Here is a 20,797-nt window from a genome sequence, read left to right as displayed (position 1 = left end):
AATAGTAAAATCAGCCTGCCAGTGCATCCCGCCTTCTAGGCCAATTCACGTGGGACAGTGAGTTGCTTAGTACCCCTGGACTTCAAACAGGGATAATTAGTTGCATAAGTCACATATATATATTTGGCATAAATCATATATCCATCTCTGATGTGATGATTATAAACATTTATTGAGGGCTCACTGTGGACTAGGCACTGTCCCAAATGCTTGATATATATTAACTCATTTATTTTTACAGAAACCCTAATGATAGATCTTATTATTCTTCTCACAGAATATAAAACCGAGTCACAGAGATGCAAATAAGTCACCTAAAGCTAAGAAAATAGTATGAATTAAAGCTCAGCTAATCTGGTGGCAGACTCCAGTTTTTAAACACTCTGCTGTAACGTATATACCTGTTACAGAAATTGAGCCAGTTTTTGGCACAGGAACTATCTCTTTAGCAGTTCTAGATACTCTAGCAGCTTCTGGTCCTTTGGTTTCTCCTTCTACAGCCCAGGCTAATCTTTCTCACTTTGTTCAGCTTTTCTCTGGACAAGATGCCCAATAATTGCTTGGAATCCAGCTTATTAAATTTCAGTCAAACTGCTGCATTGCTTTCCCTAGTTCACCTTGATGGAAGTTATATAGAATTCTCAAACCTCTTTGTTCACGTGTTTATAAATATCATGACCTGGTATTTTTCTAGAGGTGGCCAGCGCACACACATTATCTCTGTATCCAACTTGTTTCGTTCTCAGAGGTCAACCTCATTTCCTAGCCCTCAGTGGACTGTGCAGGACTTATCCCTAGGTGCCCCCCACGTCTGTAAACTCCAGACTTCTTGGAATCCCCTCAAACTCTACTCCTATACAAACTGTTAAGTAATAACCTCTCTCATTCTTGCTCAAAGCCCAGGGCTGACTGCAAACTAGGCAAAACTTTTCATTTCCCAGGGAGGTTACTGAAAAGGATCCGATGGGGGGAGTCTCTAACCTGAGGCTCAGGGATGCAAAGGCAAATTTTCCTGTGATTTGTTTGCATATAAAAAAGAGATGCTAAAATCCGCTGATTGGTCTCTTGTATGGTATCCTGCTGCTCACTGGGAATATCAAGGAAAGAGCAATTTCTTAGTTCAATGTGATTGGCTATACTTCAGCACAGCTGTCCTTTTAAATGACCTAGATTGAATTTCTAAAGCAGATCATTTATCCTTGTCCATTCACGTCTATTTTGGGAACATCACAAATTACTTATTGTATATGGAGTGAGTTCTCCTTGTAAGTCAATAGACATGTCATATAATCAAGAGCTTCTTACAACATAGAGGGAATCAGATGCAAATGAATTTTTATTAAGAAGGAGTTATCCCGTTTACAAAAACATTCCTTGTCTTAGAAGCAGCTCCATTTTCAAGGGACTAGCAGAATTTCCTTTTCAGTATCTTAAATTTGACCTGCACGCATCAGCTGGAATTTGGAGCATGACTTCTTGAAAAGCACTAATAAGAGTCAGTGAGGTCAGAGGTGTCAGTTGGAAAATTGGAAAAAACCTATTTGGCATCAGAAAGGTGTAAAAACCAAAACTCAAAGCTGGCATAAATTTGTCCATAGTCTTAGAACTGTTCTGTTTTTAATATACCGATTCTGGGTATACCAAGTATTTGCCACTTTTCATGGGTTCTAGGTCACTTTTTAGTATTTAGAATGCTTCATGAATTATGATGATATAATGTATTAGCAACTGTCGTATTTATCAGATAATCAGAGCATTGGTTTCTCTATGTCTGCACAGTCCAGTATGTCCACCACAAATCATCCGTGGCTATTTACATTTATATTTGTATTAATTAAAATCAAAACCTAAAAATTCACTTCCTCAGTCACACTCACCGCAATTCAAATGCTCGATAGCCACAGGTGACTAATAGCTACAGAACTGGCATCAGCACAGTTTACATGTTTCATCTACTCTTTTTACCCAGTGTTGGAACCTTCTCCGTAAGAGCTTTGGCAAATCTTTTTTCAGGCTTCATACAGCCTGATGAGAAACACACAAGTTCCAATAGTCCATAAGAGAGCACATTCCTCAGTTGGATGCCTTCAAATTAAAAAAAAAAAAAAAAAGAATTCTCCTTTAAATTAAAGAGATATTTAACTCCCTTTAAGTTTCACCCATTAGTCCCAACTAAACAGAAAAGAGTGATATAGTTCACTGAGTCCTATTATTGGACCTGTTACTGAAACATCATATTAACATTCCTTTACCCATGTAAACCTGTTTATCAGTCACTGTAGAAGTAAAGGAGAAAATCAAGCACATTATCAGTCTTTTTGGCCCTGCATACAACCATTAAAAGAAAACATAACAAAAATTCTCTTTAGTGAAGCGCACAGTTCGTCCTGATTTTGTAATCTGTTTTACTGCTGACACCACCCATTCATTCCTTGAAGGATGCACTTCTCAGGCACCTAGGTCTGATTTCCTCACCTCTCCAAATAAGCATATGGACTATGAAACGGTTACACACTTAGACAGCACTGGGTATTTAGCACAGTGTTTTCCAAATAACGGGTCACAACCCAGCAACAGGTTGTGAGGAACGTTATTTTTGTTAAATAAAATAGCACATAACAGGTAGGATAGGATAAAATATATCAGAGTGCACTGCACATAGTAAAATAAAATAGTTTGTTTTATCTGTGAGCCATGATGTAATATCTTTCTTGCTGAGGGCTCCAGTCAAGAAAGTTTGAAAGCTGCTATAGGAGCAGGCCTCTCTGGGGTGTTGTTCACAAGATATGACTTATCCTAGGCACATTTTGGTGACAGTTTTGCTGAAAAAATCTTAGAAATCTAATCTGAATTCATGTGCTTGCTTCCCAGTTTATTCATAACTCTGAGTAGATTAGATACCTTGTAAAAGTTAAATCTATCAGGTCATTTTATTTACTAGGTAACAGATGGTCCTATCCCATTACATTGTAATTTGGTCAGTATTTGGAAAGATGTTCAAACAAGTAGAGTATTGAAATTTCAGTCTCATCCCATCCATATTTATTTAGCACCTTCAGGATATCTTGCTCTGTGTCAGGCTACGTTGTAAGGACTGCGATGTTCCAGGAAGGGAGTGGGTCATTAGTTGGATAGTGCTTTAGATTAAGAAGTTAATGTTTTGAGAGACTCCAACTCCATGTAAAGATGAAAGCAAGAACAGGAAGGTAGCTGTTTCTTTTTTTAAAAAAAAGGCATTTATGTGATGATATCTATGTTTGTATGAATTTTGAAAACACTTAAAATCATTTTCTCCACATTGTAACCTCATGACTGGCATTATTATCTTTTATTACAGAAGAGAAAAATTGAAACTCCGAGATATTACGTGACTTGTCCAGGATCACATATTTAATAAGTTGACCTTAGAACGTAGATCTTTTATTTCCAGATCCATTCCATGCCCACACCCCAAAGTGTTCCCTGGTGTCGTGAGTGATACAGCCCTTTTCCAAGCATTCATGGGCACAGGAAAACAGGACTTAGGTATTTAGTCATTTGCAGTCAGTTTTTAGAGGAAGGAGAACAAACAAGTTCATAAATAATTTTTGAAAATGATTTGCTAAAAATTAACTATATTGTAAGTCTACTACAGTTTTTAGCAGCTCCTGTGATTTCACTAGTTTAGCCAAAGTTCACTAGGAATTATAACACTTCATTCTTGTTACACTCACCATATTTTTTTTTTCCTTATTACAAAGAAACATTCCTGCAAAGAGAAACACGGCTTACTGAATTTCTCTTAGACCTGCCATCTGATATGTTTTAGGCCTTGGGCATATGAGCTCATAGTAATTTGCATGGTAATTAAACTCATTTAGACAATACACTGCTTAATAGGGGATGGGACAGCTTCTCACCTAACACTTCATTAAGCTACCTGTGCTGAGACCTTCCTAGATGATAGGGTCAAGTCCACATCACAATATTAAACATGTTGTACATTCGTTTAAAAAAAAAGTTAGCCAACTAGATAACACTTACGTTGGATCCAGATGTAAATGTTCTCTTCCAAGTCTGCTTTGTTCTTCTTCATATTTAATTGTGCTTCACTTATTTTTCATTTGCACCTCATCCCCATTTTTCAAATCAACGCACGTGAATTGAAAACCAGTTACATCCGGTTACTTCCAAAAAGATGAATATGACAGCCCTTACCTTCATGAGCTCGTATCTTAGAGTTTATGGCAGTAAAAAAAAACTGTAGATAGTAGAAAACACAACATTGTCAGTGAATAACAGGTTGGATTAATTCACTAAGGGAATGCCAAAGAAGAAATAATTAACTCCAATAAGTTTATCAGAGAAGGCTTTTGGAAGTCTATTCATTTTGTTTTATTTCATGTGTGTTAAATTTTATTGAATTCTAATCAAGTATCAAACAGTATTCTAACCTTAATCTTTACAACACTCCTATGAGGTCACATTTTTCATATTTTCATTTTACATTATAGGGAAACTGAAAAACAGGTAAAAATCTTGTATAAGGTTACTCAATTTTAAGTGATGGAGCTTAGATTTGAACCCAGTCTGGTTTAGACTCTACATTCTTAACCACTCTGTACTTCAGCTCTGTTGACCTCAAAAGATCAAAACCGTTTTGACCGGTGATGAATGAGGGCCAGGGAAACCGATGATGTAGCCATGATTGTTGGCACCGAGATGCATGCATTTATGTTGCTATGAGCAGCCCTGTTCCTGGGTTCCAGGCAGCTAACAGCTGCCCTGTTCCTACACTGGTGTGTAGGGCTTATGAGAGAATGTAGAGGGAACAAAGCTGCTGGAAGAGGCTTTGGGAGAAGATGAAGCTTCTGGGTAAAGATGCAAAGAGAAGGGGCCAAAGACAAAGCCCAGGATCACTGACATTTACCAGGAAGACGGCAGGTAGTGAAGATGATAGATTTCAAAATGCCTCCTCTATATCTTCATAGAAAAGTAATGGAAGATAATTAAAATAAAGATAATGAAACAAATACTACCTGTGAAGGATCACGCCCATCAAATATTTATTGAAGAACTTCCTTTGACATAGTGCTCTTCTGTCACTGCAGAACTTACTTGCAATAGATGGGTGTAGGAGGCTTAAAAATAATGTGGGGAAGTATTCCAACAGCACATACCCTGTCTATCCCCATCCAACTTGCACTTCCAAGATTTTAACACATAATCTGCTCCTCAACATGCACAGAGAATCACCACCATATGAATCTGTGAAAATGGCAAGAAATTAAACAAATGAACAAGTAAATAGTATTCGTGAGAAGCACTACTCGTATGTATTTACTCCAAAAAGGAAAAATACTGCAAAATTAAACTAAGTGAATGGTTCCTCGGTTTGTGGAGTGTGTGCGTGTGCGTGTGAGCTTCCTTTGTTTCAATGGCAAGACTTCAGAGTCTTTCATGTGCCGCTGGGCATTGTGACTCACAGTTAGCAGGTGGCTTAGCAGGCACATCCCACATGCAGTGGGCCGGGGGTCCTTGCTGATGGAGCGCCTTGCAGGATCACTGTGGAATACACTCTGGAAAATACTGCTCTACCAACTTGTTTATTAAGATTTGTGTCCTGTGCTTTGGGTCTATATTTGTCCTACAAGAACAAAAGAGTCAGGTGCCTGTAATGAAAGTCTGCCCTTGAAAATAGCAGTTCCTATATTGTTTCTCAGTTCAAATGTCACATTCATTTTTTTTCTTCTAAATTTCTGCAGCACTTTGTACCTCTAGTGCAACTTTGATCTAATATTTTCTCTTATTTTACTAAAACCTCCTTGATCGTCAAGATATTAGAGCACTGAAATAGCGTATGGATAAAGAAACAAAATGATTCTGCGAATCCTGCTTTCTTGCTAATTGTTTGTAAATACATAGGAGAGGCATTTAAATCATAGGGTCAGAGAAAAGAAGTCTAGCGTTCCTGTCTATAAATTCACTTCATCCATCGCTATCACATAATAAGATATGAGTCAGGGATCCACGATGCTTGTCTGGGCATGTTAGCCTGCCTCAGGTGACCTTGGGCGACCTCACTGAGGGGGTCTGGGGACAGGGTGCAGTGCAGGCAGACTAAACTTTGGTTTACTGATAAAAGCCGAGAGACTCTAGAGATTGATATGATGATGAAGGAAACCCTGTGCTTTATCCTCTGATAAGGTGCTAACCTAGTAGGAGCAGTTGATTTAGTAATGGTCGTCAGCAGTGGCAGGTGGCAAATATAAGCACAGCCCATATACAAGAATGAACAGCTCCTGGGGGTAAGGCAAAAAGCAATTTATTTTTAGAAGAGATGGTGACAGTCCATTAGAGGCATAACACATGAAGAAGTCTAGCAAATTTATTTTATTTTTACTTTAAATTGGTATCCTATTTTTAGAAGCATTATAATATATGTGCTCATTTATATGCATTTCTGTTTGTTTTATTGAGTTTATATTATTTAGGGGAAAATGTGTCCTGTGTGACTGTTTCTGGAGTGACAAAGGGGAACCTTAGCTGTTATGGTGTGTATTTAATTAGTCGATAGTGGCTTGTGGAATCCTGACCCTAGGACATTGTTGCCTTAATCAGGCTCTCAGGATTGGTTTGGTAGATACAGTTATACAAAGTGACCCAGACTTCACACTAGAACAGTGTTGTTTTGTGTTGTTTTGGTTTTGCCTTCTTAAATACTCAAAACAAAGATGGACCAAGGGAGTCATCAAATAGAGTGAAAAAACCAGAATGTCTCTAAGCTGCTTATAGGGCTACTAGAGATGTGGGTGAATATGAGTAAGATGCTACTGGTCACTCAATCTGAACATCAGATTATGTAAATCAGTTTACATAGACAGATCCGGTTTGTACCTTCCCATTCAGAAAACCTCCTCTGGCTCCCAAGGGATGTAGGTCCCGACTCAGTTCGGTGTAGAAATTGCCTTGGAAAGCCATCCAGCCCGACTGAGGAATACATCACTGGATCCCACTCGTAGAAAGTCCCCAGTGCAGTATAATCACACAAGACAGAGTTTCTCCTCTTTCTCTATTGTTTCTAATTTCCTCCAGTTACCAAGATTCATTCTTTCTCACCTTCTCTACAGATCTTCTACTTTGGTATTCTAATTTGTATTTTTATCCCCCTTTTCTGCCCAGAACCATTAAACAAGATTTGCTTTTCCTCTTCTGTGTCACTATATCCCCCATTTAGAAAGTAGTAAACTTAGTTGATTTTCCTTAACCAAATCCCCCCCCCCAAAACAATAAAGCTTTAACTTTATTTTGCAACTTCACGAGTTCTGTCTCAACTAGACAACAAGGATTCTAACTTGTAGAGAGGGTATCACACAAAACACTTAGGTGCAGTCAGAACATGGTGGGCAATTTGTTTGATTTCTAGTTGGGGATATTTCTGACCTGTTCCTGTCCCCTAGATTGGTGACTTGCTAATGGTAATATGTGAAGTGTAACTCTAACTTTCCATTTTCTTTAATTAGGGAAGCCTTTGGGAAATAAGAAGTGTGAGACAAGTGGTTGTAGTAGGGAACGTTGCCTGGCATAGTTTGGGAGGCGGCCTCGAAGTAGAGAATGATCTGGTAATATGTCCTTTATCCAAATTAAATTCCTCCCATTTGGAGGAAGAATACAAAGGAGAAGGAGGAAAGAGAAAAGGGAAGAGAAGGAGAAGAGGAGGAAGAGGAAAGAGGATGAATAACAAAAGGAGAGGTATGGAAAGAGGAAAAAATAGAAGAAGCAGAAGCAGAACTGGAGGAGTAGGAAGGGGGAAAGAGGATAGAGGGAAAAGAAAAGAGAGAAATAGAGGAAAACAAACTAATGTGCTCTGGGGAAATTAGAGTGTGAGAGAGAAAAAGAAGACGGGAGTATATCTCCGACAGTACTTTACGGGGCTTCCTTGAACGCTGAAGATCTATATTCATTTCAAGGACTGTGTGTCTAGGCTCTTGATCTCAAGTTCCGATCACTATCAGCATCCTCACCGGTGTCTCCTGTCACTGCGTGGCAGCCCCAGGGCAATTTCTGTGTCCCAACGTTCAAGGACATTTCTGCAGAAGAAGAGAAGGAAGTCTAAAAGTAACATTAGAGAAATCTGGCAGAGCTAATACAGGTTGAGTGTGAGGAAGAAGAGACCAGCTCTTCGTCCAGGGCCTCACAAGCGCTCCTCCTGACTCCTCCAAGGATGCTCCTTACATCCTTGAGGAAGCCCCGTCTCCTCTTGCCCAGGAAGCCATGTTCTGCTCTGCCCTTGATACCCAGTACCAAGACCTCAAGGAGAAAAGTAAGGAAGCCAAAAACTATGTGAGCACCTACCATATGCCAGATGCTTACTAATGCGTTATCATTCATTCTTACCGCATTGTGCCATAAGTGTTATCATCTTCATATTACACTTGTAGAAAATAATACTCAGAGAATAGCTGTTAGTTTTACAAAAATTTTACACATCAGAGACTGGTCTCAGGTCATTATGGCTACAAAGTGCATGCTCCTTACAAGATGTCAAACCCGCAACCTCATTATGCTTCAAAGTGGGGACTTTCTTCATTCTAATTAAAACAGCTAAATGAAGATAAGACTGTGGCCTTAGGGTTTTTTCTTCTCCAGATGCAGATAAAACTTTGTGCTTCTATAGGGTCAGGTATTTTAGCAGAGGAAGGATTTCCTTTTGTGGATTCTCTTTCCAGACTAATTTCTAGAAAATCTTACTTTTAACTTCTTAGTTTTTTTTACATAAGTAATAGATACTTATTACAGAAACATTAGAAAATGCATATGAGCAGAAAGAGGAGCCCCCAAAGATTAAGTCTGATTCTACTACACAGAGATAACTAGTGTGAAACTTATGGTGTGCATTGTTTCGTGTTTTGTATATATTCATAAACTCTGGTAAATTACCATATACATTATTTTGCAAAGGAATTTTTCAATTTAATATGTTATCAGCATAACTTAATTGCATGGGTCTAGCTATACTTCCATAGCACTATTTTTAGTAGCTGTCAAGAATCCTGTTGTAAGGATTTCTAGAAAATGTAATCAGACCCCTATTGTTTGACATTTAGGTTGACTCCCACCCCGCCACATTTCTAAACAAAACTTGAATGAACATTTGCACAGCTAATTCTTAGCGAACATTTTTTTTAATATTTATTGTAGTATAATTGCTTTACAATGTTGTGTTAGTTTCCGCTGTATAACAAAATGAATCAGCTATATGTATGCATATATCCCCATATCCTCTCCCTCTTGCATCTCCCTCCTACCCTCACTATTCCACCTCTCTAGGTGGTCACAAAGCACCGAGCTGATCTCCCGGTGCTATGCAGCCGCTTCCCACTAGCTATCTATTTTATATTTGGTAGTGTGTATATGTCAATCCTACTCTCTCACTTCGTCCCAGGTTACCCTTCCCCCTCGCCATGTCCTCAAGTCCATTCTCTACATCTGCGTCTTTATTCCTGTCCTGCCCCTAGGTTCTTCAGAACCTTTTTTTTTTTTTTTTTTTTAGATTCCATATATATGTGTTAGCATACGGTATTTGTTTTTCTCCTTCTGTCTTACGTCACTCTGTATGGCAGACACTAAGTCCATCCACCTCACTACAAGTAACTCAATTTCGTTTCTTTTTATGGCTGAGTAATATTCCATTGTATATATGTGCCACATCTTCTTTATCCATTCATCTGTCTATGGACACTTAGGTTGCTTCCATGTCCTGTGGATTGTAAATAGTGCTGCAATGAACATCGTAGTACATGACTTTTTTTGAATTTTGGTTTTCTCAGGGTATATGCCCAGTAGTGAGATTGCTGGGTCATATAGTAATTCTAGTTTTAGTTTTTTAAGGAACCTCCATACTGTTCTCCATAGTGGCTGTATCAATTTACATTCTCACCAACAGTGCAAGAGGGTTCCCTTTTCTCCACACCTTCTCCAGCATTTATTGTTTGTAGATATTTTGATGATGGCTATTCTGACCGATGTGAGATGATACCTCATTGTAGTTTTGATTTGCATTTCTCTAATGGTTAATGATGTTGAGCATTCCTTCATGTGTTTGTTGGCAATCTGTATAACTTCTTTGCAGAAATGTCTATTTAGGTCTTCTGCCCATTTTTGGATTGGGTTGTTTGTTTTTTGATATTAAGCTGCATGAGCTGCTTGTATATTTTTGAGATTAATCCTTTGTCAGTGGCTTCATTTGCAAATATTTTCTCCCATTCTGAGGATTGTCATTTCATCTTGGTTATGGTTTCCTTTGCTGCACAAAAGCTTTTAAGTTTCATTAGGTCCCATTTGTTTATTTTTGTTTTTATTTCCATTTCTCTAGGAGGTGGATCAAAAAGGATCTTGCTGTGATTTATGTCATAGAGTGTTCTGCCTATGTTTTCCTCTAAGAGTTTTATAGTGCTGGCCTTACATTTAGGTCTTTAATTCACTTGGAGTTTATTTTTGTGTATGGTGTTCAGGAGTGTTCTAATTTCATTCTTTTACACGTAGCTGTCCAGTTTTCCCAGCACCACTTATTGAAGAGGCTGTCTTTTCTCCATTGTATATTCTTGCCTCCTTTATCAAAGATAAGGTGACCATATGTGCGTGGGTTTACCTCTGGGCTTTCTATCTTGTTCCATTCATCTATATTTCTGTTTTGGTGCCAGTACCATACTGCCTTGATTACTGTAGCTTTGTCGTATAGTCTGAAGTCTGAGAGCCTGATTCCTCCAGCTTCAATTTTCTTTCTCAAGATTGCTTTGGCTATTCGGGGTCTTTTGTGTTTCCATACAAATTGTGAATTTTTTTGTTTTAATTCTGTGAAAATGCCATTGGTAGTTTGATAGGGATTGCATTGTATCTGTGGATTGCTTTGGGTAGTAGAGTCATTTTCACAGCGTTGGTTCTTCCAATCCAAGAACATGGTATATCTCTCCATCTGTTTGTATTGTCTTTAATTTCTTTCATCAGTGTCCTGTAGTTTTCTGCGTACAGGTCTTTTGTCTCCTTAGGTACGTTTATACCTAGATATTTTATTATTTTAGCTGCAGTGGTAAATGGGAGTGTTTGCTTCATTTCTCTTTCAGATTTTTCATCATTAGTGTATAGGAGTGCAAGAGATTTCTGTGCATTAATTTTGTATCCTGCTACTTTACCAAATGCATTGCTTAGCTCTAGTAGTTTTCTGGTGGCATCTTTAGGATTCACTATGTATAGTAGAATGCCATCTGCAAGCAATGACAGTTTTACTTCTTCTTTTCCGATTTAGATTCCTTTTATTTCTTTTTGGTCTCTGTTTCCTGTGGCTAAAACTTCCAGATCTATGTTGAATAATAGTGGCGAGAATGGTCACCTTGTCTTGTTCCTGATATTAGAAGAAATGGTTTCAGTTTTACACCATTGAGAATGATGTTGGCTGTGGTTTTGTCATATATGACTTTTATTATGTTGTGGTAGGTTCCCTCCATGCCTGCTTTCTGGAGAGTTTTTATCATAAACGGGTGTTGAATTTTTCGAAAGCTTTTTCTGCATCTATTGAGATGATCCTATGTTTTTTATCCTTCAGTTTGTTAACATGGTGTATTACATTGATTGATTTGCGTATATTGAAGAATCCTTGCATTCCTAGGATAAACCCCACTAGATCATGGTGTATGATCCTTTTAATGTGCTGTTGGATTCTGTTTGCTAGTATTTTGTTTAGGATTTTTGTATCTATGTTCATCAGTGATATTGGCCTCTAGTTTTCTTTTTTTGTGACATCCTTGGTTTTGGTATCAGGGTGATGATAGCCTCATAGGGTAAGTTTGGGAGTGTTCCTCCCTCTACTATATTTTGGAAGAGTTTGAGAAGGATAGATGTTAGCACTTCTCTAAATGTTTGATAGAATTTGCCTGTGAAGCCACCTGGTCCTGGGCTTTTGTTTGTTGGAAGATTTTTAATCACAGTTTCAATTTCACTGCTTGTGATTTTTGTGTTTATATTTTCTGTTTCTTCCTGGTTCAGTCTTGGAAGGTTTTGCTTTTCTAAGAAATTGTCCATTTCTTCGTGCTTGTCCATTTTATTGGCATAGAGTTGCTTGTAGTAATCTCTCATGATCCTTTGTATTTCTGCAGTGTCAGTTGTTACTTCTCCTTTTTCATTTCTAATCCTGTTGATTTGAGTCTTCTTCCTTTTTTTCTTAATGAGTCTGGCTAATGATTTATCAGTTTTGTTTATCTTCTCAAAGACCAGCTTTTAGTTTTATTGATCTTTGCTATCATTTCCTTCATTTCTTTTTCATTTATTTCTGATCTGCTCTTTATGTTTTCTTTCCCTCTGCTCACTTTGGTGTTTTCTTTTTTTTTTTCTTCTTGCTCTAATTGCTTTAGGTGTAAGGTTAGGTTGTTTATTTGAGATGTTTCTTTTTCTTGAAGTAGGATTGTATTGCTATAAACTTCCCTCTTAGAACTGCTTTTGCTGCATCCCATAGGTTTTTGGTTGTTGTGTTTTCATTGCCATTTGTTTCTAGGTATTTTTTGATTTCCTCTTTGATATCTTCAGTGATCTCTTGGTTATTTAGTAATGTATTGTTTAGCCTCATGTGTTTGTATTTTTTACAGTTTTTTTTTTCTGTGATTGATCTCTAGTCTCATAGTGTTGTGGTCGGAAAAGATACTTGATACAATTTCAGTTTTCTTAAATTTACCAAGGCTTGATTTGTACCCAAGATATGATCTATCTTGGAGAATGTTCATGAGCACTTGAGAAGAAAGTGTATTCTGTTGTTTTTGGATTGAATGTCCTTCAAATATCAATTAAGTTCATCTTGTTTAACGTGTCATTTAAAGCTTGTTTTCCTTATTTATTTTCATTTCGGATGATCTGTCCATTGGTGAAAGTGGGGTGTGAAAGCCCCCTACTATGATTGTGTTACTGTTGACTTCTCCTTTTATGGCTGTTAACATTTGCTTTATGTATTGATGTGCTCCTGTGTTGGATGCATAAATATTTACAATTGTTATATCTTCTTGGATTGATCCCTTCATCATTATGTAGTGTCCTTCTTTGTCTCTTGTAATATTCTTTATTCTAAAGTCCATTTTGTCTGATATGAGAATTGCTACTCCAGCTTTCTTTTGATTTCCATTTGCATGGAATATCTTTTTCCATCCCCTCACTTTCAGTCTGTATGTGTCCCTAGGTCTGAAGTGGGCCTCTTGTAGACATGATATATAGGGCTCTTGTTTTCGTGTCCATTCAGCCAGTCTGTGTCTTTTGGTTAGAGCATTTAATCCATTTACATATTAGGTAATTATCGATATGTATGTTAGTATTACTATTTTCTTAATTGTTTTGGGTTTGATATTGTAGGTCTTTTCCTTCTCTTGTGTTTCCTGCCTAGAGAAGTTTCTTTAACATTTGTTGTAAAGTTGGTTTAGTGGTGCTGAATTCTCTTAACTTTTGCTTGTCTATAAAGGTTTTAATTTCTCCATCGACTCTGAATGAGATCATTGCTGTGTAGAGTAATCATGGTTGTAGCTTTTCCCTTTCATCACTTTAAATATGTCCTGCAACTCCCTACTGGCTTTCAGATTTTCTACTGAGAGATCAGCTGTTAACCTTATGGGGATTCCATTGTATGTTGTTACTTTTCCCTTACTGCTCTTAAAATTTTTTCTTTGTATTTAATTTTTGATAGTTCGATTAATATGTTTCTTGGCATGTTTTCCTTGGATTTATCCTTATGGGACTCTCTGTACTTCTGGACTTGACTGACTATTTCCTTTCCCATGGTAGAGAAATTTTCAACTATAATCTCTTCAAATATTTTCTCAGACTCTTTAATTTTCTCTTCTTCTTCTGGCACCCCTATAATTCAAATATTGGTGCGTTTAATGTTGCCCTAGAGATCTCTGAGACTGTCCTCAATTCTTTTCATACTTTTTTCTTTATTCTGCTCTGCAGTAGTCATTTCCACTATTTTATCTTCCAGGTCACTTATCCGTCCTTCTGCCTCAGTTATTCTGCTATTGATTCTTTCTAGAGAATTTTTAATTTCATTTTTTGTGTTTTTCATCATTGTTTGTTTGCTCTTTAGTTCTTCTAGGTCCTTGTTAAACATTTCTTGTGTTTTCTCCATTCTGCTTCCACAGTTTTGGATCATCTTTACTATCATTATTCTGAATTCTTTTTCAGGTTGACTGCCTATTTCCTCAACATTTGTTTGGTTTGGTGGGTTTTTACCTTTCTCCTTCATCTGCTGCATCTTTCTCTGTCTTCTCACTTTGTTTAACTTACTGTGTTTGGGGTCCCCTTTCCACAGGCTGCAAGTTTGTAGTTCCTGTTGTTTTTGGTGTCTTCCCCAGGTGGGTGTGGTTGGTTCAATGGGTTGTGTAGGCTTCCTGGTGGAGGGGCTGGTGCCTGTGTTCTGGTGGGTTGGGCTGGATCTTGTCTTTCTGGTAGGTAGGACTGCATCTGGTGGTGTGTTTTGGAGTGTCTGTGAACTTAGTATGATTTTAGGCAGTCTCTCTGCTAATGGGTGGGGCTGTGTTAATGTCTTGCTAGTTGTTTGACATGGGGCATCCAGCACTGGAGCTTCCTGGCCACTGGGTTGATCTGGGTCCTAGCATTGAGACAGAGATCTCTGGGAGAGTTTTTGAGGATTGATATTATGTGGGGCTGGGAGGTCTCTTTTGGTCCAGTGTCCTGAACTATGCTCTCCCACCTCAGATGCTCAGGCCTGACTCCGGGCAGGATCACCAAGACCTTGTCAGTCACATAGCTCAGAAGAAAAGGGAGAAAAAAAGAAAGAGAAATAATGTAAAATAAAATAAATAATTAATAAAATTTAAAAAATTACTTATTAAATAAAAAATAATAATAGTTAAAACAAAAACAAGAGAGCAACCAAACCAATAAACAAATCCACCAGTGATAACAAGAGCTAAAAACTAAACTAAGATAAATATAAAAACCAGAAACAAATCATTTGCAGCAGCAAACTCCAAGTCTATAGTTGCTCCCAAAGTCCACCACCTCAATTTTGGGACAATTTGTTGTTTATTCAGGTATTCCACAGATGCGGCATACATCAAGTTGATTGTGGGGATTTAATCCGCTGCTCCTGAGGCTGCTGGGAGAGATTTCCCATTCTCTTCTTTGTTCGCACAGCTCCTGGGGTTCAGCTTTGGTTTTGGCCCCACCTCTGCATGTAGGTCGCCCTCAGGCATCTGTTCCCACCCAGACAGCAGGAGGCTAAAGCAGCAGCTGATTAGGGGGCTCTACTCACTCAGGCTGGGGAAAGGGAGGGGTACAGTAGTCATAATTGGAATGTGCGTCGAGCCTGTGGCAGCAGAGGCCAGCATGACATTGCAACAGCCTGAGGTGCACTGTGTGTTCTCCTGGGGAAGTTGTCCCTGGATCACGGGACCCTGGCAGTGGTGGGCTGCACAGGCTCCCAGGAGGGGAGGTGTGGATACTGACCTGTGCTCGCCCATAGGATTCTTTGTGGCTGCAGCTGCAGCATTAGCATTTCATGCCCACCTCTGGGGTCTGAGCTGATAGTCGCGGCTCACACTCATCTCTGGAGCTCATTTAGGTGGTGCTCTGCCTTCTGTGGGCAGACAGGGAAGGAATCCCCCTCTCCTCGCACACCCCGAAACAATGGTCTCTTGCCTCTTTAGCAGGTCCAGGCTTTTTCCCGGACTCCCTCCTGGCTATCTGTGGCACACTAGCCCCCTCAGGCTCTCTTCATGCAGATGCCCAGTCCTCTCCCTGGGATCTGAGGTCCGAAGCCCAAGCCTCAGCTCCCAGCCCCGTCCTGCCCCGGCGGGTGATCAGACAAGCCTCTCAGGCTATTGAGTGCTGGTCAGCACTTATCCTCGTTGCAGGAATCTCTCCGCTTTCCCTCTGAACCCTTGTTGCTGCGCTCTCCTCCGTGACTCCGAAGTTTCCCCCCTGCCCATCCCCCATCTCAACCAGTGAAGGGGCTTTCTAGTGTGTGGAAACTTTTCCTCCTTTACAGCTCCCTCCCAGATGTGCAGGTCCCATCCCTATTCTTTTGTTTCTGTTTTTTCCTTTTTGTTTTGCCCTACCCAAGTATATGGGGAGTTTCTTGCCTTTTGGGAAGTCTGAGGTCTTCTGCCAGCATTCAGTAGGTGTTCTGTAGGAGCTGTTCCCCACGTAGATGTATTTCTGATGTATCTGGGGGGAGGAAGGTGATCTCCACGTCTTACTCCTCCGCCATCTTGAAGGTGCCCCCGTGCAAACATTTTTAATTGCTTCTTTATTATATATTTTTAGAAATAGCCATTGCTCTATCAAATTGTCACACCTGTCTTTAAAACTTTTGATAAGTTTTGTTCCATCTGCCTCAGAAAATTTGTACCGATTTACAACTCTGGCAGCACCATCACCAATGTTAGGAAAACCATTTGCTTTTATCTTTATTAATTTAATGGGCAAAGTGATCATCTTATTTTAACTTGTTTCTTGACAATTAATTTGCTTTGGATATATTTTTTTCTTATAAATAGTTGGTCCATGCACCTATTTTTTCCCATTTATTATTTGTATTTTACTTTTATGAGAGATTATATATTTATGTATTTTAATCTAATACCCTTTTCCATTTTTCCTCCATGTTTTCTGACCATTGTGTTATTCTGAAGAAATTCTTTTTCCCACCGAAGTACTAACCAGGTGCAACCTTGCTTAGCTTCTGAGATCAGATGAGTCCAGGCATGTTCAGGTGGCATGTCTATAGACTCACTCATCTCAGAATTCTGAAAATATATAATAACTCTCTACTCCTACTAGTAGATCCCTGTAAGGACACCCTGGCCCAGCCAAGTTACAAACCCCGGGCTCCAGATTTTAGTCCTCATGATTCTCTTAAATAGGCTGATATTTAAGGACATTGAGAAGATCATCCAGTCACTCATTTAAAATTCACAGAGCATGAGAGAGGATACAAATTTGTCTTCCTTTGTTGACTTGAGCTTAATAGCTCTATAGGAATAATAGAAAAGAGGAGAGGCTGTTATTTTTCAGCTAAGATGGTGGCCTGAAAGATGAAACTCCCTTTCAGCACCTGCGGCTTCGAGCCCTGGGCTTGCTTTCTCATAGACCCTAGGGGCAGCTTGCACAAGCACAGAAGAAAGCCTCCCAAGGCCCTGCTAAGTCTTGCCTTTAGTGGCACCGTGGGACCTACAGCTACAGTCAGGCTTGAGAGGCTCCTCTGATAACAGCCTGGCAATGTCACGGAGGCCTCAAGCTCTTTGCAGGTGGATGCCAGACTAGTTTCAGCAGAAGGGGAAGTTTGCATTCATCCCTGGGTCCAGATGAGTATGAATCGCCCTCATGTGTGTAGTACGTTGAAAGAAATTTTCCTTTAAAAAAATCCCACTGTTCCATTTTCATATTTTACGAGGCCCATTCACATTGTTTATTTCCTTCCACAAGAACAGCTTTTGTCACTCTGGATTTACTGCAGACATCAGCAAATATTGAACCCCTAACATTGACATGATGTTCTGCCTTGAGGGAGAAAAAAACTCGGTCACTTCTCTGAAGATAGTTACCAAGTTCAGGCTAGCTCACTAGGTGCTAACGGTCACTACCTCATCATCCCAGAGAATATGCGAGTAAATTGGGCAATGCTTGGATTTTCTGGGCATCTACAATATGTGTTGAATGCCTAGCTTATTCTTTAGGATACCACAGAGTGACTTTCAAATCACCAAATGGTTAAAAAAAAAAATTGTATTTTGGAATCAGATGAAGATGAATCCCAAATAACTAATTTCCTAGATAAACCACAATTTCCCCATTTATGAAAAATGGTAATAATATTATTTCTATGACCATTGTAAGGATTACTTGACAGAACATACATGTAAACATTTGGCATCACAGAGCTTCAACTATACTAGGAGGAATACAATGAATTTAGTCAATTATTAATTTTTGTTTATTCCTAGCAATCATGCTTGGGAGGTGTTCTTTTCAGGGACAAGGTGTCCCAGTCAGAGACCACATTTTTCCCCAAGTCAGCTCTGCTGTACTCTTTCTACCATTGTTATAGAACCCTCAGTATTTAACCTTTTCTTGACCACACCAACCCTCTTGCTGAATTCCCAAAGCCCCCTATGAAAAAGTGAAAAGCTTTCCAACTTCTTCTAGTCCTGCCATTTCTCAAGTAGTTTTCCTTGCTACTCCCTACATTAAAAAAAAAAAAAGAAGTTAACAAAAAGGGGGGAAAGTTGCAATATCTTAAAAAGACCTGAAAAAGTGTAAGATAGAGAGAGGAACCAAGATGGTGGAGTAGAAGGACGTGCTGTTACTCCTTCTTGTGCGAACGGCAGAATCACAACTAGCTGCTGGACAGTCATCAACAGGAAGACACTGGAACTCACCAAAAAAGATACCCCACATCCAAAGACAAAGGAGAAGCCACAATGAGATGGTAGGAGGGGGGCAATCACAGTAAAATCAAATCCCATAACTGCCAGGTGGGTGACTCACAGACTGGAGAACACATATACTACAGAAGTCCACCCACTGGAGTGAAGGTTCAGAGCCCCACATCAGGCTTCCCAACCTGGGGGTCCGGCAACAGGAGGAGGAATTCCTAGAGAATCAGACTTTGAAGGCTAGTGGGATTTGATTTTAGGACTTCGACAGGACACAGGGGAACAGAGACTCCACTCTTGGAGGGCACACACAAAGTAGCTTGCGCATCAGGACCCAGGGGAAGGAGCAGTGACCCCATAGGAGACTGAACCAGACCAACCTGCTAGTGTTGGAGGGTCTCCTGCAGAGGCGAGAGGTGGCTGTGGCTCACTGTAGGGACAAGGACACTGGCAGCAGAAGTTCTGGGAAGTACTCCTTGGCATGAGCCCTCCCAGAGGCTGTCATTAGCCTCACCAAAGAGCACAGGTAGGCTCCAGTGTTGGGTCGCCTGAGGCCAAACAACCAACAGGGAGGGTACCTAGCCACACCCATCAACAGTCAAGTGGATTAAAGTTTTACTGAGCTCTGCCCACCAGAGCAACAGTCAACTCTACCCACCACCAGTCCCTCCCACCAGGAAACTTACACAAGCCTCTTAGGTAGCCTCATCCACCAGAGGGCAGACAGCAGAAGCAAGAATAACTACAGACCTGCAGCCTGTGGAACAAAAACCACATTCACAGAAAGATAGTCAAGATGAAAAGGCAGAAGGCTGTGTTCCACATGAAGGAACAAGATAAAGCCCCAGAAAAACAACTAAATGAAGTGGAGATAGGCGACCTTCCAGAAAAAGAATTCAGAATAATGATAGTGAAGATGATCCAGGACCTAGGAAAAAGAATGGAGGCAAAGATCGAGAAGATGCAAGAAATGTTTAACAAAGATCTAGAAGAATTGAAGAACAAACAAACAGAGGTGAACAATACAATAACTGAAATGAAAAATACACTAGAAGGAATCAATAGCAGAATAACTGAGGCAGAAGAATGGATAAGTGACCTGGAAGACAGAATGGTGGAATTCACTGCTGTGGAACAGAATAAAGAAAAAAAGAATGGAAAGAAATGAAGACAGCCTGAGAGACCTCTGGGACAACATTAAATGGAACAACATTCACATTATAGGGGTCCCAGAAGGAGAAGAGACAGAGAAAGGACCTGAAAAAATATATGAAGAGATTAGAGTCGACAACTTCCCTAACACGGGAAAGGAAATAGCCACGCAAGTCCAGGAAGTGCAGTGAGTCCCATACAGGATAAACCCAAGGAGAAACACGCCAGGACACATAGTTATCAAACTGGCAAAAATTAAAGACAAAGCAGCTAGGGAAAAATGACAAATAACATACAAGGGAACTCTCATAAGGTTAACAGAGGATTTCTCAGCAGAAACTCTACAAGCCAGAAGGGAGTGGCATGACATAAAGTGATGAAAGGGAAGAACGTACAACCAAGATTACTCTACCCAGAAAGGATCTGATTCAGATTCGATGGAGAAATCAAAAGCTTTACAGACAAGAAAAGCTATGAGAATTCAGCACCACCAAACCAGCTCTACAACAAATGCTAAAGGAACTTCTCTAACTGGGAAATACAAGAGAAGAAAAGGACCTACAAAAACAAACCCAAAACAATTAAGAAAATGATCATAGGAAAATACATATTGATAATTACCTTAAACATGAATGGATTAAATGCTCCAACCAAAAGAAACAGGCTTGCTGAATGGATACAAAAACAAGACCCATACATATGCTGTCTACAAGAGACCCACTTCAGACCTAGGGACACATTCAGACTGAAAGTGAGGGGATGGAAAAAGATATTCCATGCAAATGGAAGTCAAAAGAAAGCTGGAGTAGCAATACTCATATCAGATAAAATAGACTTTAAAATAAAGAATGTTACAAGAGACAAGGAAGGGCACTACATAATGATCAAGGGATCAATCAAAGAAGAAGATATAACAGTTGCAAATATTTATGCACCCAACATAGGAACACCTCAATACATAAGGCAATTGCTAACAGCTATAAAACAGGAAATCAACAGTATCACAATAATAGTGGGGAAGTTTAACACCTCACTTACACCAGTGGACAGATCATCCAAAACAAAAATAAATAAGGAAACACAAGCTTTAAATGAAACAATAGACTAGATAGACTTAATTGATATTTATAGGACATTCTATCCAAAAACAGCGGATTATACTTTCTTCTCAAATGTGCATGGAATATTCTCCAGGATAGATCACATCTTGGGTCACATGTGAAGCCTCAGTAAAT

Source organism: Globicephala melas, chromosome 4 (assembly GCF_963455315.2).
Source record: "Globicephala melas chromosome 4, mGloMel1.2, whole genome shotgun sequence".
NCBI lineage: Eukaryota > Metazoa > Chordata > Mammalia > Artiodactyla > Delphinidae > Globicephala > Globicephala melas.
The sequence above is the reverse complement of the archived record's forward strand: the minus strand, read 5'-3'. Positions refer to the sequence as shown.